Source organism: Pongo abelii, chromosome 17 (genome assembly GCF_028885655.2).
Source record: "Pongo abelii isolate AG06213 chromosome 17, NHGRI_mPonAbe1-v2.0_pri, whole genome shotgun sequence".
Lineage (NCBI taxonomy): Eukaryota > Metazoa > Chordata > Mammalia > Primates > Hominidae > Pongo > Pongo abelii.
The window spans coordinates 85,940,487-85,962,986 of record NC_072002.2 but is presented as its reverse complement, the minus strand read 5'-3'; positions in this window follow the sequence as shown (position 1 = coordinate 85,962,986).

The window sequence follows — 22,500 nt, the reverse complement described above, 5'->3', positions numbered from 1 at the left end:
ATGAGCACATGATGTACCTACTATGGAAAGCACTGAACTAGGCCTTTTACACGTTCATTTATTCATTCAATAACCATTGAGTTCATATGAGATATATATGTTTTTTTCAAGTTGCTAAGGATACAGAGTAAAATAAAACACTGTCTTCTCCTTGGAGAAATCCAAGTCTAGTAAGAAGTCACCTATGACTGCAATATGATATAATTAATGTTGTGATAGATGCAAACAGAGTGTATTATAGGTGCACTGAAAAAGAGCATATTATAGGTGCACTGAAAAAGAGCATATAAATCCAACTTTTAATATGAGAATTTCTTCTTGGTGAATTCAGTTTTGAAAGATAAGCAGGAGTTAGTTGAATAGGAAACAGGAAAAATGCATTCTAGGAAGAGGAGCAGCATAGACAAAGCATGGTTGGTGAAAATGCATGACATGACATGGCACCTTGAGGTATCAAGGAGACTTCCCCATAGCTGGAGGAGAGAGAACTTGAAGGAGTCAGTGGCTTGATAACAAATGGTCTTGTTCTAAATTAAGCATTATGGTTTTTTTCTGTGAGCTACCAGGATAAAATAAAGAAGAATTGGAAGCAGGGTGCTGGGATGGTCCAATTGTACATTAGAAGGATATCTCTGGCACCAGTGAGATGGACATGTTTTTTGATCACCAGGTCTGTTTTGACCTTCTAGAGACTATAATGTGTCCTTGAAGAGTAATCTGTAGGACTATATCAGAGTTTCCTGGAACCCACTGCCTTAGGGGTCCATCAGTGGATAACCTCAACAGAAGACAAAAGAGAGGAAATAAAGGTCAGTGGATATATTTCCCTGGTTCCTTTCCTGGTTGTCTCAGATTAGCTGTTTCCCTCAACCAAGACAGAACACCTGCAGGTGGCTCCATCTAGGTGGTACAGCCCCGCCATACTTGTTCTGGGATACTGCACTATCCCCTGTGGTTTCCTTACACTCTGCCTGTTCAGTCCCCTTATTAAACTCTGCTGTAATTCTCCAATATGAACGGACCACCTTTTATATCTTTTATTCTGCCCAAATCCTTACTAATACCACTTTTACTTTTATAACACAGTGAGATTAGTATTATTTTGTCATATTTTACAAGTGAAGATACTTAAATTCTATGTAAGAAGTTATGTAATTTTCTAAGGTCTCAATAGGTAGGAGAACCAGGAATGGAGTGCTCCTCCCTATCTAGGAAGTCCACCCCTTCTACTCCTATCCCCTCCGCACAGTGCACTAGCAGGACCTCCTGAAGGACTAGGGGAGACCTAGCATTCTGGCAGGAGTGAGGGAGAAACATCTGAAAGGTCTTGTCCCAATATCTCATGCATTTTCACCCTACATTGTGGGAACATGGTGGATCTGTACAAAATGTAATGTGACTTTCCATGTATTTTGTCTTGTTGAAACAAAACTCATTTTGCCAAGACCTATATTATATATACTATTTTTTATTAAAATATATGACTATTTGAGGTGCATAGTATATTTATCCATTAAATATTATTCCTTCAAGGAATTATAAACTCCACTGAAATAAAAGGTGATAACTTTTTTCTTTCAATTTTATATGAACTTCAATGTACACCCGTCTTCTAATAGGAAGTATTTAACAAATGCTAAAAATATAAATACCAGTGACACTGTAAAAAGATTTTTTTCCAAGAAAAATTCATATGGTTAGCTTGTGTTTTTTCTTTTAAGGAAGAGATTAAAATAATTTAACTTATTTACATAAAGATTTCTTTCATATTATACCACAATATGGAATAAGGCATTGATATTTTACTAAAGGAACAGATATAAAATACCAAAACTTTCTTTATACTATCAGTATTTCCCTTTTTTTTTTTTTCAGGATCTAGACTGTACTTTCTAATTATACCCCAGCTCCTCCCTCCCCTAGAGTTGTCTTGTCATCTGAACTCTTGGTAAAGTCTTCAAGAATAGAAATGTGTGAAAGTCACTGGTATACTAAAAACCTTAAAAACAGATATGATGCCACCTAGTGGTCCCAAGAAAATGCATCTGCTTGAAGCAAAGTAGATTCAATGAATGTGCATAGAAAATAACTAAGAAAATTGAAGGATTTCAGGCTTAAAAATTAAGGCAAATGCATTTGCTCTCTGCCCCTCGACTTGCAAGTTGGAAATATCACTAGTGGAAAATGCATTTCATCCACCCAACCTACCCGACATCATAACTTAGCCTTGCCTCCCTCAAGTGTGCTCAGAACACTTCCCTTCACCTACAGTTGGGCAAAATCATCTGGCAACACAGGCCACTGAAGAGCCTGGCTTGCCTCCCCTGGTGATATGATCTCATGGCTGAGTGAGAGCTGCGGCTCCCTGCCACTGTCCAGCAACCACAAGAAAGTATTGCATATCCCTGGCCCAGAAAAAGATTGAGTCAAAATTCAGAAATCAAAGTACTGTTTCTACTGAATGCATATCACTTTCACACAATCATAAAGTTAAAACCTTGTAGATCTAACCATAGTCAAGGACTGCCTGTATATGTGTTCTTCACTTATTTAACTTTACATTTCTCAGGGGACAGACTGAATTCATTCTAAAGTGATTTATCTTCTTACCAATCTTTTGTATACTGACAGAATACGCTTGAACTAGCAATATAAAAAGGTAGATGAGGCATTCTACAGAAAGATTAGTCTAATCTGAATTAATCAATGAAATAACATTTAATAGCTCATTTGGTGTTGATGTTTAACCCAAGAAAACTTTCAAAGAGGCTCTTCATATTTCTGTGATTTTTTAAATTCATAGCTAACACAGAGCTAAATGAAATGCTATACAACCTTTCACTGTAATGTTTACAAATAAACAAATACCCATCTTTCCAAATTCTTCAGAGAATTTAAAATGATTTGAAATGCCACAGCCTTCAAGATAATAGTTTAGGTGATGTCTGTTATTTAAATTATCAGAATGCCATCACAGAAAGGACTTTGTGCTTAATTTCCTACCTGCCGTATTCAAATGTCAAACTATATTATACGAGCTATTAAGGATGACCCCCAATTTGATTCCATTTTCTATCCCAAAACAAATCTGGTTCAGGGTATGTGCAATATCCACTTTATTACAGGCTAAAGAGAGAAGATAAATACAATATTAATTCTCAGTTTTATCACATAGTCATATCAAACGGAGAAGATACCTGGCTTTTTGCACTATATTATTGGAAATAATAAAATAAAGCGTGGTTTAAATTTGAAACATACTTTCCTAATGTAAGCGTGCAAGCTGGTGTGAACTGTGGAGAAGTGAGCATCTGGGGAGAGGACCTAGTGCCGGCTGTGCTTCCCCACATGGATGGCCTCAACTCGATGCCTATACATGTTGAGCTTCAGATCTTTCACCACAAAATAATAGTGTGCTTAGATGACTGTGAAAGTTCTGCCTGCTTCTACGATGCCACACTATTTAAGCCGTCAAACTCAGAACGAACAAGAGATTATTTACCTGATTTACCCTGTAACAATAAAGTTTCAGAAAATTATTTTCTTTTAATTTTGTAAGTCTATTTTGTTCATTAATTACATGTACTCCTCCAGTTGTATAAATTCACCAGGAATAATAATTTTAAAAATCTTGGATACAATTTGCAGAAAACACTAAAGCACATTCATTAAATTTAAATATGTAACTTTGAGACCTTCCACACAGAATTCAAAAAACGTTTTCGGCCAGGTGCAGTGGCTCACGCCTGTAATCCCAGCACTTTGGGAGGCCGAGATGGGCGGATCACATGGTCAAGAGAGCGAGACAATTCTATCCAACATGGTGAAACCCCATCTCTACTAAAAATAGAAAAATTAGGGCCGGGCGCGGTGGCTCACGCCTGTAATCCCAGCACTTTGGGAGGCCAAGATGGGCGATCACGAGGTCAGGAGATCGAGACCATCCTTGCTAACACGGTGAAACCCCATCTCTACTAAAAATACACATGTACACATATGTAACTAACCTGCACATTGTGCACATATACCCTAAAACTTAAAGTATAAAAAAAAAAAAATTAGCCGGGCATAGTGGTGGGCGCCTGTAGTCCCAGCTACTCAGGAGGCTGAGGCAGGAGAATGGCGTGAACCTGGGAGGCAGAGCTTGCAGTGAGCCGAGATCGCGCCACTGCACTCCAGCCTGGGCCACAGAACGAGACTCCGTCTCAAAAAAAAAAAAAAAAAAAGAAAAAGAAAAATTAGCTGGGCGTGGTGGCATGATGCACCTGTAGTCCCAGCTACTCGGGAGGATGAGGCAGGAGAATCACTTGAACCCAGGAGTTGGAGGTTGCAGTGAGCCGAGATTGCACCACTGTACTCCATCCAGCCTGGCAACAGAGCGAGACTCTGTCTCAAAAAAGAAAGAAAAAAAAAAGAAAGAAATTTCATCCAGTTGTGAATTACTTTCTTGAAGGACATCACATGACAATTAATTATGCAAAGGGGGTTTTATTGCATATACTTACATATTTAGGAGGAGGTGGAGAAAGGCACAGATAACCCTTCACTACATTCGAATTCATGTGATGATGAACTACCCTGCATTACATTTATACAGTCTGACTAATAATATGCCTCTATTCAGTTTCCGGCTTCTGGTGGGAATTATATATGAAACATCGCCTAACTTCTTGTTTCTACGTTAAGATCATCTTGGGGGAAAAATAGCTATTTCTGCTTTTTTTCTAATATATGCCTCATAGTAAGAAGGCATAAACTCATTCTATAGGAAGGGTAATCAATTCCTTAATCATCTAATAAAGGCATAAAAGCAGAAGTTCCTGCTCGAATTCATTTCATTGCCCTTCATCAACAGCAATATCACAGAACTGGACCAAAATGTGTGCCATTCTTAATTTAGAACAAAAAGACCCTGAAAGAAATTATTAAAATCAACATATGTAGTCATAATATGATACCCTTAGATCAAGTTTGCCTTTTATTTTTTATAAGCTCACACATCTCAGTATAAGCAATATAAGCAACTTTCTTTCCACTTTACACTATAATTCAAGTATAAATATTTAGAAGAATGAAATTTGATTGTTTTCTCAAATATTATATTAAAACCCAAAGAATAAATCAGGAAAGTCCATGCATATTCATGGGTTTCAAACGATGCATCTCTCAGTTTCAATTTAGTGAACATTAATATTTGCTTAAACGTATGAACATAAAACATAAAAATATGTATGAATTTCAATACATGATGCTAAAAGGCTATATTTCATTGAGTTGTTAATGACAATATAAATAAAATGAACAGGGCTAGAGTATATTATTTTTTCACCAAAATGCCGAAATGCAAATATATTTTTCTAATAAGTTAAAATGGGAATCGGTTTATTACTTGTAATAAAGTGGCTGACAAACCTACTAACCCTCAAGTAATGTTAATGAATAACACTTTGGGTAACACATTATTCAAGCCAGGATTTTTTCCCAGCTCTTTCTATGTGCTTTCAAATTTTTTTCTTTGAAACAGATGTCAGGTTACGGTACCATTATATCCATTTTTATAGATGGCTCAAGTAACATTGCAGGATATTAATTAGAAAATAGTTCTTTCTGAGAATAATCTCTTGTTTATATTTTCTTTAACTAAAAGTAAATGTGGTAAGGTTTATTCCATATATTTGATCCATTTATATTCAACATCAAACTTTTCATCTTAATCTACACAGAGAGTACTTGTAAACTGATCAGCAATTCGAGTTCATTAAATAAACTATAAAATCCTATTATGTTGGAAATATAGGAAAAAGGTAGAAAATATTAAAATATAAAGAAAAAAGTACAGAATGAATAAAATTATTTTTAGTCTGTATTGAACTCCAAACAACTTGAAAATTTCAAATAAAATTCTTTAGCAAAAGCCTAATAAGTTATTTGACATTAATACAACCATAGCACAATCACTGGTAGCTTTGCTATCAAACAAACAGGTAGATAAAGATGCTATAACAGTATATTCTAGAAATGACTTTTAAAACCATTCAATTGTAAGTTAGTCTCAACCACAAAGTATAACGTTCACAAATGTCCCGGTCTTCATTTCTGGTCTGAAAGGTTCAGCCCACTTAACCTCTCTAAGCATCCTATTAAGATCCTCCTACTGATCTACTATTGGGCCAAGACAGAATTCTTTCTCTCTCTGGGACAACGTTTTATTTATAGAATGAGAATAATATCAAAAAGAATTATTTAGAGAAGTTACTGCCAATTAATTCATGACTATAAAGCACTTTTCATGCATTCCACATTCTTCCTAGGGAATGCAGCCAGAGGCAATTTTACCTTTTCACATAGTCTTACGTAAAGCCTAAGAATTCTGAACATAGTATTTTTCTAACTGTTTTATTCCTTCCAACCATCTACAATGACTGGTTGTTTCACATTTCTAAAATGCAAAATATTAAATCATCAAAGGCTTTCTCCTGGTTTTATAAGGACAGAAGGCTTCCATAAGTTGAGATTGTTAAAATCATTTGATGTAACTTTCAGTTAAATATTAAGAGCCAACTTTATCAAAACTAAAATAACGCTGTCCTATGCAAATTTGGCTTCAGTACTTTTTGGTATCTGCCCCTCTGCAATATGCTTCCTTACTGAATTATAACATACTATCTATTAGGGAAAAAAGTCTGAAGAGCAGAATGCCATGAGAAATCTCAGTTAAATTATACGGCCTGTGGCTTGTGTTACTTGGATCAAATATTCTCAAGTTAGGTAGTAACATTTAGACTACAACATCATCTGTGTATTTTTTCCTTCTTCATTAGCACTATGCCTGAAATTGCCTACTTTGAAGCTTTTTGTACACCAACCTTAAATAGAAATATACGAATAAGGAAAAATACATAATCTTCTACAAATTATTTATTAAGGTTTTCTCTATTTCATTACAAATTAGAACATTCATCACTGGACAACACTAGAGGTGAAATTGGCACAAAAACTTAAAAATAGCTGAAGTTGTAGAATATGGATTCTATGCAATATTTTTGGCTTTATAATAAATTGTATACTTATATGTGGATATGGGGTTGTCTGAGATTATTCGAATTCAGAAAAGATATTAAAAATGTTAAAAAAAAAAAAAGGCGCGGGGAGGAGATTGAAAGTTTAAAAGCCAGGTTCTGCAGGGCTGGGCCCTGCTTAACTTCTTTGTTTTGACTGAGGATATTTCTCTGTATCAGTAGTAGATTTTAAATATACAGTGGTTTGTATACATCAGAGAACCAAGTTCATAATTTGCCAAAAATGTTTCCAGACATTACAGTCACTTGTTTTAAAGGGATAATAATATCGCCCATATGTCAAACTGGGAAAAGGGAGAAAAACAGAGCAAAATTCACTGAAGATCTACCATCAATCAGATTTTTTAATGTACTTTAATACACAAGATCACATTTGTACTCCCTCATTTCTATGTCATTCTGGAAACAGAGGACCTTGTCTCAGGTGGATTCTGAGAACTCTTCTCAAAATTGACAGGATATTCTATCCCTGTCCTAAGTATTGCTCTTCTCACTTAAGCAAATCATCGCTTTTCTTTCTGGGCTGGAATACTACAGACTACATTGTAGGGATAAGAATAAACAAAGAAGATAATGTTAACAAAAACATTCTGTAACTTAATTAAGCATCATACCTCAACATTGGGAAGAGTTTATATTATGCGAGAATTTTCTGTATGTAAGTATTTATTAATTCAACACTTGCCCCTACCAAGACTGCATCTTTAGGCTAGCAAAACTGCATCTTCATTTTCTGCACCAAATCAAGCCTTCTCTTTCTCATGTCAGCAATCTGATGATTTTTGCAGCGAACTTGTGGTGAAACTACTATGGGACCAAGTTACGGTGGCCTTAGGTGAGGTGAGGGAGGGTGGGCGAGCCTCAGTCAAGATCAGCTGTTCTCCCTTTTCATGAATAAACACCTCAGGATATTGCTTGCCATTGCTGATTTCAAAAGTGCTGCCATGGTTGCTGTCAGAATTTTACCCATCTAAACACGTGTTTTGGGAGGAGTGAAGATTCACCTGCTTATTCACACCATCACAATCAGAAGTCCTTTCACTCTTCCCTTTATCTTTGAAATATAATTTTCCATGACAGTAAATATTCAAAATGTATAAATAAAGAAACCATTTCGGGGAAAATTTCAGTATTGAATAAGTTATCATTTAATTTTTATCATGTATAGAACATAGTTACAGGGGCCAAAACAATACTTCAGAGACATAATAAATACAATAAACAGTTGATTTAGTGGCAGTACAAAAGAATAATCAGTGGTATATTTACACAATAAGGTTACTTATTTATGCAGTAGTGTGCAGAAGCTCTTTAGTTTAATTAGATCCCATTTGTCAATTTTAGCTTTTGTTGCAATTTCTTTGGCATTTTTGTTGTGAAACCTTTGCCCATGCCTATATACCTGAATGGCATTGCCTAGGTTTTCTTCCAGGGTTTTTATGGTTTGGGGCTTTATATTTAAGTCTTTAATCCATCTTGACTTAATTTTTGTATAAGGTGTAAGGAAGGGGTCCAGTTTCAGTTTTCTGCATATGGCTAGCCAGTTTTCCCAGCACCATTTATTAAATAGGGAATCCTTTCCCCATTGATTGTTTTTGTCAGGTTTGTTGAAAATCAGATGGGTTTAGATGTGTGGTATTATTTCTGAGGCCTCTGTTCTGTTCCATTGGTCTATATGTCTGTTCTGGCACCAATAGCTTGCTGTTTTGGTTACTGTAGCTGTAGCATAGTTTGAAGTCAGGTGGTGTGATGCGTCCAGCTTTGTTCTTTTTGCTTAGGGTTGTCTTGGCTATCTAGGCTCATTTTTGGTTCCAAATGAAAGTTAAAGTAGTTTTTTCTAATTCTGTGAAGAATGTCAATGGTAGTTTGATAGAAATACCATTGAATCTATAAAATCTATAAGTTACTTTAGGCAGTATGGCCATTTTCACGATATTGGTTCTTCCAATACATGAGGATGGAATGTTTTTCCATTTGTTTCTGCCCTGTCTTATTTTCTTGAGCAGTGGTTTGTAGTTCTCCTTGAAGAGGTCCTTCACGTCCCTCATTAGCTGTATTCCTAGGTGCTTTATTCTCTTTGTAGCAATTGTGAATGGGAGTTCATTCATGATCTGGCTCTCTGCTTGTCTATTGTTGGTATATAGAAATGCTTGAGATTTTTGCACATTCATTTTGTGTCCTGAGACTTTACTGAGGTTGTTTATCAGCTTAAGGAGTTTTTGGGCTGAGACGGGGTTTTCTAAATATAGAATCATGTCATCTGCAAACAGAGACAATTTGACTTCCTCTCTTCCTATTTGAATACCCTTAGTTTCTTTCTCTTACCTGATTGCCCTAGCCAGAACTTCCAATACTATGTTGGGTAGCAGTGGGGAGAGAGGGCATTCTTGTCTTGTGCTGGTTTTCAAAGGGAATGCTTCCAGTTTTTGCCCATTCAGTATGATATTGGCTGTGTGTTTGTTATAAATATCTGTTATTATTTTGAGATATGTTCCATCAATACCTAGTTTATTCAGAGTTTTTAACATGAAGGGATGTTGAATTTTATCAAAGGACATTTCTGCATCTACTGAGATAATCATGTGGTTTTTGTCACTGGTTCTGTTTATGTGATGGATTACATTTATTGATTTGCATGTGTTGAACCAGCCTTGCATCCCAGTGATCAAGCTGAATTGATCGTGGTGGATAAGCTTTTTGATGTGCTGCCAGTATTTTATTGATGATTTTCACATCAATGTTCATCAGGGATATTGGCCTGAAGTTTTCTGTTTTTGTTGTGTCTCTGCCAGGCTTTGGTATCAGGATGATGCTGGCCTCATAAAATGAGTTAGGGAGTCTTTCCTTTCAATGGTTTGCAATAGTTTCAGAAAGAACAGTAGCAGCTCCTATTTGTACTTCTGGTAGAATTCAGCTGTGAATCTGTCTGGTCCTTGGCTTTTTTTTTTGGTTGGCAGGCTCTTAATTACTGCCTCAATTTCAGAACTTGTTATATGTCTATTCAAGGATTCAACTTCTTCCTGGTATAGTCTTTGGAAGGTGTATGTGTCCAGGAATTTATTCATTTCTTCTAGATTGTCTAGTTTATTTGCTTACAGGTGTTTATAGTATTCTCTGATGGTAGTTTGTATTTCTGTGGGGTCAGTGGTGATATCCACTTTATCATTTTGTATTGTGTCTATTTGATTATTCTCTCTTTTCTTCTTTATTAGTCTAGCTAGTGGTCTATCTATTTTGTTAATTTAAAAAAAAACACGTCCTGGATTTGTTGATTTTTTGTAGATTTTTTTTTGTGTCTCTATTCTTTCAGTTCTGCTCTGATCTTAGTTATTTCTTTTCTTCTCCTTAGCTTTGGATTTGTTTGCTCTTTTTTCTCTGGTTCTTTTTTTTTTTTCCCGAGATGGAGTCTTGCTCTGTCACCCAGGCTGGAGTGCAGTGGTGCAATCTCGGCTCACTGCAACCTCCGCTTCCCAAGTTCAGGCAATTCTCCTGCCTTGGCCTCCCAAGTAACTGGGATTACAGGCATATGCCACCATGCCCAGCTAATTGTTATGTATTTTTAGTAGAGACAGGGTTTCATCATGTTGGCCAGGCTGGTCTTGAACTCCTGATCTCGGGTGATCCACCTGCCTCAGGCTTCCAAAGTGCTAGGATTACAGGTGTGAGCCACCACACTCGGCCCTCTGGTTCTTTTAATTGTGATGTTAGGGTGTTGATTTAAGATCTTTCTAGCTTTCCAACGTGGTCATTTAGTGCTATCAATTTCCCTCAACACACCTTTAGCTGTGTCCTAGAGATTCTGGTACATTGTCTCTTTTTTCTTACTGGTTTCAAAGAACTTCTTGATTTCTGCTTTAACTATTTACCGAGGAGTCATTCAGGATTAGGTTGTTCAGTTTCCATGTAGTTGTGTTGTTTTGAGTGAGTTTCTTAATCCTGAGTTCTAATTTGATTGAACTGTGGTGTGAGAGACTGTTTTTGTTTTAATTTCAGTGCTTTTGCTTTTGCTGAGGAGTTTTTTGCTTCCAATTATGTGGTCAATTTTAGAATAAGTGTCATGTGGCACTGAGAGGAATGTATAGTCTATTGATCTGGGGTGGAGAGTTCCATAGATGTCTATTAGGTCAACTTGGTCCAGAGCCAAGTTCAAGTCCTGAATATCCTTGTTAATTTTCTGTCATGTTGATCTATCTAATATTGACAGTGGGGTGTTAAAGTCTTCCACTAATTTTGTGTGGGAGTCTAAGTCTCTTTGTGGGTCTTTAAGAACTTGTTCTATGAATGTGGGTGCTCCTGTATTGGGTGCATATATATTTAGGATAGTCAGCTCTTCTTGTTGCATTGATCCCCTTACCATTATGTAATTCCCTTCTTTGGTCTTTGTTGGTTTAAAGTCTGTTTTGTCCGAGACTAGGGTTGCAACCCCTGCTTATTTTTTGCTTTCTATTTTCTTGGTAAATATTCCTTTATTTTGAGACTATATGTGTCTGCATGTGAGATGGGTCTCTTGAATACAGAACACCAATGGGTCTTGACTCTTTAACCAATCTGCCAGTCTGTGTCTTTTAATTGGGGCATATAGTCCATTTACATTTAAGGTTAATATTGTTATGTGTAAGTTTGATCCTGTCATCATTATGCTAGCTGGTTATTTTGCCCATTAGTTGATATAATTTCTTCATAGTGTCAATGGTCTTCACAATTTGGTATGCTTTTGCAGTGGCTGACACTTGTTGTTCCTTTCCATATTTACTACTTCCTTCAGAAGCTCTTGCAAGGCAGGCCTGGTGGTGATGAAATCTCTCAGCATTTGCTTGTCTGAAAAAGATTTTATTTCTCCTTTGCTTATGAAACTTAGTTTGACCAGATATACAATTCTGGGTTGAAAATTCTTTTCTTTAAGAATGTTGAATATTGGCTCCACTATCTTCCGGCTTGTAGAGTTTCTGCTGAGGAATCCACTGTTAGTCTGATGGGCTTCCCTTTGTAGGTGACTGGGCCCTTCTCTCTGGCTGCCTTCAACATTTTTTCCTTCATTTTGAACTTGGAGAATCTGATGATTATGTGTCTTGGGGCTGATCTTCTCTTGGAGTATCTTAGTGGTGTTCTCTGTATTTCCTGAGTTTGAATGTTGGCTTCTCTTGCTAGGTTGGGGAAGTTCTCCTGGATAATATCCTGAAGTGTGTTTTCCAACTTGGTTCCATTCTCCTCATTTCTTTCAGATACTGCAATCAATTGTAGGTTCAGCATTTTTACATGCTCCTGTATTTCTTGGAGGTTTGGTTTGTTGCTTTTCATTCTTCTTTCTCTAATCTTGTATGCCTGTCTTATTTCAGCAAGATAGTCTTCAATCTCTGATATTCTTTCTTCTGCTTGGTCGATTTGGCTATTGATAATTATGTATGCTTCACAAAGTTCTTGTGCTGTGTTTTTCAGCTCCATCAGGTCATTTATGTGCCTCTGTAAACTGGTTATTCCAGTTAGCAGCTACTGTAACCTTTTATCAAAGTTCTTAGCTTCTTTGCATTAGGTCAGAGGATGCTTCTTTACCTGAGTGGAGTTTCTTCTTACTCACCTTCTGAAGCTTACTTCTGTCAATTTGTCCATCTCATCCTCCATCCAGTTCTGCACCCTTGCTGGAGAGGTGTTGCAATCATTTGCAGAAGAAGAGGCACTCTGGTTTTTTGGGGTTTCAGTGTTGTTTTGTTAATTCTTTCTAATCGTCATGAGTTTGTCTAGTTTTCAATCTTTGAGGCTGCTGAGGTTTTTGTGGGAACATTTTTTGTTCATGCTGTTGTTGTTGCTTTCTGTCTGTTTGTTTTTCCCTCAATAGTCAGGTTCCTCTTCTGTAGGGCTGCTGCTGTTTGCTGGGGGTTCACTTCAAGTTCTATTCATCTGGTTCACTGTCGCATCTGGAGATGTCACTTGAGGAGGCTCGAAAACAACAAAGATGGGTGCCTGCTCCTTCCTCTGGGATCTCTCACTCGAGGAGCACTGACCTGATGCCAGTGGGAGTGCTCCTGTGTAGGGTGTCTGATAATCCCTGTTGAAGGGTTTTACCCGGTTGGGTGGCACAGGATGCAGAACCTGTTTAACAAAGCACTTTGGCTGTCCCTTGGTGGAGGGGCTATGCTGTGCTGAAGGAAAACCCACTCAACTGGGCTGCCCAGATTCCTCAGAACTAGCAGGAGGAAAGACTAAGTCTGCTGGCTTGCACTTAGCCCCTCCCACTAGGGGCTCAGGCCCAGGGAGATCAGAGTTCTGTCTTTGAGCCCCTGGCTGGAGTTGTTGGAGTTCCTGCAGGGAGGTCCAGCCTGGTGAGGAGGGATGGGGCAGGGTCAGACCTGAAGAGACACTCTGGCTGCAGTCTGCCACAGCCAGTGTGATGGACTGTGGGGAATACCTCTTGGGACCAAGCCATCCCTTGTTCCAGCAGGGAGAGAAGCGCAGCCTGGAGCTATGGTGATGGCTGCCACCCTTCCCCCACCCTGGGATCTTAGTGTGTTAGGCAGCTATCAGTCCCAGTATTGGCTGCTGTCCCTCCCATAACAAGCTCAGATGGCTCAGACAGCAGGCAGCTGCAGCTGTGGTGATGACCGCCGCCTCCCCCCAGGAACTCAGCAGGCTTTGGCATATGCTAGCTGAATGACTGTTGAGAATCTCTGAAGCTTATTGGTTGCGACCCTAGGCCCAGGTGGCGTGGGCTCATGAGTGGGATCTTCTGATTTTTGGGTTGCACAGTGTCATGGAAAAAGCACAGTTTCCTGGGCTGAACTGGTCTTCCTTCCTCTCTGTGGGTCACGCCAGCCACATAGTCAGTGTGATGATAGAACCTGGATACCTCGATTGATGGTGCAGAATTAGCATGCTGTTTTGGTTCTTTTTGATGGGAGACCCCGACTGCCACTTCTAGTTGGCCATATTGGCCCCACCCCTGCCTTCAATTATTTATGTGAATTGTTTACAAACCTTTTTCTTTACACATTATTGAAAATAATTTTTATTACAATGTTCTCCTTTACACATTTTTATGGTCTTTAAAATTTTTATTCCGAATTTAAGCAGTTGAAATGAATAGAATTTCAATTTTATTTCTACTATTAAACTTTTAAATCAAAAATTAAAAATTCTCATTTTATACATATCCAATGGAGATCTAAATAGTCACCATTGTCCATATACAAACATACATAATTTTTCAAATTGTTTTTAAAATAATTCGAAATTATATATCATTTATCTTTATTTTTATCCTTAAACTATTATTTATTTCTTTCTTTATTTATTTTTTGAGACAGAGTCTTACTCTGTTGCCCAGGCTGGAGTGCTGTGACATGATCTTGGCTCACTGGAACCTCTGCCTCCTGGGTTCAAGCGATTCTCTTGCCTCAGCCTCCTGAGTAGCTAGGACTATGGGTGTGCACCCCTACGCCTGGCTTCTTTTTTTCTGTAGAGATGAAGTTTTACCACATTGCCCAGGCTAGTCTTGAACTCCCGACCTCAAGTGATCTACCCACCTCAGCCTCTCAAAACACTGGGATTACAGGTGTGAGCCACCGTGCCTCGCCATATTTTTCTCCTTAAACTCTTAATTCTCTACTACTTACTCTTGAAAATTTCAATTATAAAATAGAATTTAAGATATGTAAATTTAGAAGTTTAACATATATATCTATGTCTTATGCTTTTTTTAGCAAATAGTATCTCTGTAAGAAGATCCAGAATTCTGTGTAACTAATTTTTCTGCATAAAATTATTTATTGCATTACAAATAAAAAATTTGTAATTTATTATAACAAAGTAAGTATGATAGCTATTAAACAAAAATTAAAATTTTATTAGAATGATATCTCTTAATAGATGGTGAAAGTCTTTCAATATTTTCCTTACTTGGTATTTTTTTAAAAACATTTCAGGACCCCATTCGTGAATATTAGAGACATTGAAGCATTAATTCTACTCTAATTGTTGATAGATGTAAGACTTACAAAGAAGACGCCATGTTTATAGAAATTAGATGGGAACTAAAGGGCTTTTATTACAAGAAAAATATGCAATACATTTAATTCCCTCTGAGTTAAATGTCAAAATATACATGGCAATTCATCATCAAAAATGTAGAAATTTCTTTTTGGTGTTTGTGAAATTCTATTGAAAATAATTTTTTAGAACTGATCAGTGTAATTACTTTATATACAGTCATTAAATTCATTCCCCTCAATATCAAGAACAACATGTTCCACTTTAATTTCTTCAGTGCTGTTAAGGTAAGGCACCATAGAGAAATACAGGATATGCTAGAAGCATGGCATTGTTTTGTATACTGGGAGAAGAGAAATTGCAAAATGAGAGTGAAAAATTAAAACTAATGTGATTGCTTAGCCAAGGGACTGTTTCAGGAAGATCAGTTTAGATAATAAATATAGACAGAGTTCTAAGCTCTTGAAATTGATGCCTTATAAATACCAATGCCCATGTAACTGTGTCATATTCATTGAGTAATAACTCAGTTCTGAGACTGTTGATGTACACTGAACTCTAAATGTACAAAACTAGCCTACAATAAGTCAATTAAACAGTCTAATGTGAAGCTAGATGTGAAGGAGGGCTGTGACTATACCCTCCAGCAAGTAGTGTACTTAAAAATTGCAGGTTTAATTCATTAATATAAAATAATCTTAAATAAGTTTTCACATAAAAATCAAATGATTTGCAAATCCTAATACCCAATTTTAATTTATCTTAAATCATTGTGACTAATATGAACTATTAAGATGCTTTGAGAGTCCCATTCTTCTCAAATACTAAAGAATGTCTTTTATAAAACAAACAAAATTGAAAGCAGGGATTCTTTCCTTGCCTACATTAAGCAATATGGAACAAGCACAAATATGGAGGTTTTCTTCTTCCAGGAAATACTTGGTATTGGAAAAGAGAATGTGAGCCAATTACAATTGCTATTTATCAAGACTAACTGCTTGTTTACCAGTATTTGCTTCAAAACCTTTGGTTCACCCTACACACTAATCATAGGCCTTGATGAAAAAAACCTAAGTAAAAGAGCTGTTAACTTGTTTAACATTGTAACATTAATCTCTTAGACATTTAAATATACATCTCTCATTAAAGAGACACAAACCGTCCTTGAATTACTCGAAAACTGTTCAGACTGGGGACCTGAAAGCGAAGATTTCTAGAAATTTTCCAGAAACAAATGATTTTGGAGAAGACAGCTTCTAAGGAAGACCTTCTGACTGCATGAAGTAGACATCTTCCATGGAAAAATCACAAGATTCAGAAAACTGAAACCTTTCATTATCACACTGTAATCTTAAAGTTTTTATTTTTCTCTGCCCAACATCTTTATTCATCTTTGCTAGTTTATAATACTTCATTATCTTAGACACTTATGATAAATTTAAACATTTTTTTCCTTTAGTATTTTTCATCTTCCTTCTTCAGTGTCTCCTTGGTATTAGCTTATATGCTAATGACTAGGCAGCTAAAACATAAATCAAACAACTGTTAAACATTTTTTTCCTTTAGTATTTTTCGTCTTCCTTCTTCAGTGTCTCCTTGGTATTAGCTTATATGCTAATGACTAGGCAGCTAAAACATAAATCAAACAACTGTTGAGCTGGTATCACTTTCCTTCGAGTGCACCCAGCTTTCTTTGATACCAGTTCCTTGTAAAGTTGATTTCTTGCATAATTAGACTCATTCAATGAGCAACTTTTTAGGAAGCAATCAACCCAAGACTGTTGTCATCCAGTAATTTAAAACCACCTGTCACATTCTTTCTAGACAGAGATGTTGCTGTTTCCATAAAAACAACACTTTTTGTAGGAACCAGATTTTTAAATGTAAACCTACACAGAAATAGAGCTTTAAAACACAGAAACTACATATCGTAGGGCCATGATCTTACTTTTGTAAACCATAAAATATAGGAACACTACTCAGTGCCATTAGGAACACTACTCAATCTACACATTTTTGCTAAAGAATTACCTGATGATCTCTATTTTATAAATTTCATCAATAGATTTCAGGACTACTCTTGGTGAGTGGTAGCAAAACGTCTCTAAACTATACAAAAATCATATAGGGTAGTTTGGTGTACACACACACACACACACACACACAATTATTGGATAGCTCTGAAAAACTGATAATGCATTTGTAGTACAAAAACATTTTGGTTACTATATTTAAACTAAGCAGGAATATTATTATTTTGAAAAAATAAAAACTGTCTTCAGAATATTTCTGATTTCACTCAGGGTTCATTTGGTCCATCAGTTTTTCCTTTCATAATCCAAAAAGAGGAAATGCTGAACCTTTAATTAATACAAAGCATACATTCATGCACGCAAAGGAAGATCTTGACTAGTTCCCTCTATACCTAAGCGTCTTTTTTTCAGGCTTTAAAAGACATGTGGAGAAGACGGCCTAACAGGAACAGCTCTGGTCTGCAGCTCCCAGCGAGGTCGACACAGAAGGTGGGTGATTTCTGCATTTCCAACTGTGGTACCTGGTTCATCTCACTAGGACTGGTTGGATAGTGTGTGCAGTCCACGGAGGGCAAGCTGAATCAGGGTGGGGCGTCGCCTCACCCAGGAAGCACAAGGGGTCAGAGGAAGCTGTGAGAGACTGTACCAGGAGGAATGGTGCACTCCGGCCCAGGTACTGCACTTTTCCCACGGTCTTTGCAACTGGCAGACTGGGTGATTCCCTCCGATGCCTACGACACCAGGGCCATGGGTTTCAAGCACAAAACTGGGCAGCCGTTTGGGCAGACACTGAGCTAGCTGCAGGAGTTTATTTTTCATACCCTAGTGGTGCCTGGAATGCCAGCGAGACAGACCTGTTCTCTCCTATGGAAAGAGGGCCGAAGCTAAGGTGCCAAGTAGTCTGGCTCAGCTAGTCCCATGCCCAATGAGCTCAATGAGCTAAGATCCACTGGCTTGAAATCCTTGCTGCCAGCACAGCAGTCTGAGGTCAACCTGGGATGCTTGAGCTTCGTGTGGGGAGGGGCATCTGCCATTGCTGAGGCTTGAGTAGGCAGTTTTACCCTCACAGTGTAAACAAAGCCACTGGGAAGTTCAAACTGGGCAAAGCCCACTGTAACTCAGCAAGGCCACTGTGGCCACGTTGCCTCTCTAGATTCCTCCTCTCTGGGCAGGGCATCTCTGAAGAAAGGCAGCAGCCACATTCAGGGACTTATACATAAAACCCCCATCTCCCTGAGACAGAGCACCTGGGGGAAGGAGCAGCTGTGTGTGCAGCTTCAGCAGACCTAAACATCCCTGCCTGGTAGCTCTGAGGAAAGCAGTGGACCTCCCAGCACAGCATTAGAGCTCTGATAAGGGACAGACTGCCTCTTCAAGTGGGTCCCTGACCCCCAAGTACCCTGACTGGGAGACACCTCCCAGTAGGGGCTGACAGAAACCTCACATAAGAGAGCTCTGGCTGGCATCTAGTAGGTGCCCCTCTAGGACGAAGCTTCCAGAGGAAGAAACAGGCAGCAATCTTTGCTGTTCTGAAGCCTCCACTGGTGATACCCAGGCTAACAGGGTCTGGAGTGGACCTCCAGCAATCTCCAGCAGACCTGCAGCAGAGGGGCCTGACTGTTAGAAGGAAAATTAACAAACAGAAAGGAACAGTATCAACATCAACAAAATGGACATCCACTCAGATATCCCCATCCGAAGGTCACCAACATCAAAGACCAAAGGTAGATAAATCCACGAAGATGGGGAGAAACCAGCACAAAAAGCCTGAAAATTCAAAAAACCAGAACCCCTCTTCTCTGCCAAAGGATCACAACTCCTCGCCAGCAAGGGAACAAAACTGGATGGAGAATGAGTTTGACAAATTGACAGAAGTAGGCTTCAGAAGGTGGTTAATAACAAACTCCTCCTAGCTAAAGGAGCATGTTCTAACCTAATGCAAGAAAGCTAAGAACCTTGAAAAAAGAACTAGAATAACCAGTTTAGAAAAGAACATAAATGACCTAATGGCACTGAAAAACACAGCTTGAGAACTTCATGAAGCATACACAAGTATCAATAGCCAAATCGATCAAGGGGAAGAAAGGATATCAGAGATTGAAGATCAACTTAAATAAAGCATGAAGACAAGATTAGAGAAAAAGAAGTGAAAAGAAATGAACAAAGCCTCCTAGAAATATGGGACTATGTGAAAAGACCAAATCTGTATTTGACTGGTGTACCTAAAAGTGATAGGGAGAATGGAACCAAGTTGGAAAACACCCTTCAGGGTGTTATTCAGGAGAACTTCCCCAACCTAGAAAGACAGGCCAACATTCAAATTCAGGAAATACAGAGAACACCACAAAGATACTCCTCAAGAAGAGCAACCCCAAGACACATAATCGTCAGATTCACCGAGGTAGAAATGAAGGAAAAAATGTGAAGGGCAGCCACAGAGAAAGGTCGGGTTACCCACAAAGGGAAGCCCATCAGACTAACAGCGGTTCTCTTGGCAGAAACCCTACAAGACAGAAGAGAGTGGGGTCCAATATTCAACATTCTTGAAGAAAACAATTTTCAACCCAGAATTTCCTATCCAGCCAAACTAAGCTTCATAAGTGAAGGAGAAATAAAATCTTTTTCAGACAAGCAAATTCTGAGAGATTTTGACACCACCAGGCCTGCCTTATAAGAGCTCCTGAAGGAAGCATTAAACATAGAAAGGAACAAACCAGCACCAGCCACTGCAAAAACATACCAAATTGTAAAGACCATAGACACTATGAAGAAACTGTATCAACTAATAGGCAAAATAACCAGTTAGCATCATAATGACAAGATCAAATTCACACATAACAATATTATACTAAATGTAAATGGGCTACATGCCCCATTTAAAAGACACAGACTGACAAATTGGATAAAGAGTCAAGACCCATTGGTGTGCTATATTCAGAAGACCCATCTCACATGCAAAGACACACATAGGCTCAAAATAAAGGGATGGAGGAATATTTACCAAGCAAATGGAAAGCAAGAAAAAAGCAGTGTTTGCAATCCCAGTCTCTGATAAAACAGACTTTAAGCCAACAAAGATCAAAAAAGACAAAGAAGGGCATTACACAATGGTACAGGGATCAATGCAACAAGAAGAGCTAACTCTCCTAAATATATATGCACCCAATACAGGAGCACCTAGATTCATAAAGCAAGTTCTTCATAAAGCAAGTTCTTGGAGATCTATAAAGAGACTTAGACTTCCACACAATAATAATGGGAGACTTCAACACCCCACTGTCAATATTAGACAGATCAACCAGAGAGAAAATTACTAAGGATATCCAGGACTTGAACTCAGCTCTGGACCAAATGGACCTAATAGACATCTACAGAACTCTCCACCCCAAATCAATAGAATACATATTTTTCTCAGCACCTCATCACACTTATTCTAAAATTGACCACATAATTGGAAGTAAAACATTCCTCAGTAAATGCAAAAAATGGAAATTATAACAAATAGTCTCTCAGGCCACATTGCAATCAAATTAGAACTCAGGATTAAGAAACTCACTGAAAACCACACAACTACATGGAAACTGAACAACCTGCTCCTGAATGACTACTGGGTAAATAACAAAATTAAAGCAGAAATAAAGATGTTCTTTGAAAACAATGAGAACAAAGACACAATGAACCAGAATCTCTGGGACATGTTTAAAGCCATGTGTAGAGAGATATTTATAGCACTAAATGCCCACAAGAGAAATTGGGGAAGATCTAAAATCAACACACTAACATCACAATTAGAAGAACTTGAAAAGCAAGAGCAAACAAATTGAAAAGCTATTGCAAGACAAGAAATGACTAAGATCAGAGCAGAACTGAAGGAGATAGAGACATGAAAAATCCTTCAAAAAAATCAATGAATCCAGGAGCTGGTTTATAGACCACTAGCCAGACTAACAAAGAAGAGAGAGGAGTCAAATTGATGCAATAAGAAATGATAAAGGGAATATCACCACCAACAGAAATATAAACTACCATCAGAAAATACTTTAAACACATCTACACAGATAAATTAGAAAATCTAGAAGAAATCGATAAATTCCTGGACACATACACCCTCCCAATTCTAAGCCATAAAGAAGTGAAATCCCTGAATAGACCAATAACAAGATCTGAAATTGAGGCAGTAATTAATAGCCTACCAACCAATAAACATAATCCATCACATAAACAGAACCAATGACAAAAACCACATGATTATTTCAATAGATGCAGAAAAGGCCTTTGACAAAATTGAACAGCACTTCATGCTAAAAATTCTCAAAAAACTAGGTATTGATGGAATGTACTTCAAAAAACTATGAGCTATTTATGACAAACACACAGCCAATATCATACTGAATAGGCAAAAACTGGAAGCATTCCCTTTGAAAACCGGCACAAGACAAGGATGCCCTCTCTTCCCCACTCCTATTCAACATATTGTTGGAAGTTCTGGCCAGGTCAATCAGGCAAGAGAAAGAAATAAAGGGGATTCAATTAGGAAAAAAGGAAGTCAAATTGTCTCTGTTTGCAGATGACATGACTGTGTATTTAGAAAACCCCAACATCTCAGGCCAAAATCTCCTTAAGCTGATAAGCAACTTCAGCCAATTCTCAGGATATAAAATCAATATGCAAAAATCACAAGCATTCCTATACACCAATAACAGACAAACGGAGAGCCAAATCATGAGTGAACTCCTATTCACAACTGCTACAAAGAGAATAAAATACCTAGGAATACAACTTACGAGGGATGTGAAGGATCTCTTCAAAGAGAACTACAGACCACTGCTCAAGGAAATAAGACAGGACAGAAACAAATGGAAAAACATTTCATGCTCATGGATAGAAAGAATCAACATTGTGAAAATGGCCACACTGCCCAAAGTAATTTAAGGATTCAATGCTGTTAACATCAAGCTACTGTTGATTTTCTTCACAGAATTAGAAAAAACTACTTTAAATTTCATATGGAACCAAAGAAGAGCACGCATAGCCAAAACAATCCAAAGCAAAAAGAACAAAGCTGGAGGCATCATGCTACCTGACTTCAAATTATACTACAAGGCTACAGTAACCAAAACAGCATGGTACTGGTACCAAAACAGGTATATAGACCAATGGAACAGAACAGAGGCCTCAGAAATAACACATCTACAACCATCTGACCTTTGACAAACCTGACAAAAACAAGCAATGGGAAAAGGATTCCCTATTTATTAAATGGTGTTAGGAAAACTGGCTAGACATATGCAGAAAGCTGAAACTGGATCCCTTCCTTACACCTTATAAAAAAGTTAACTCTAGATGGATTAAAGACTTAAACATAAGATCTAAAACCATAAAATCCCTAGAAGAAAATCCCTAGGCAA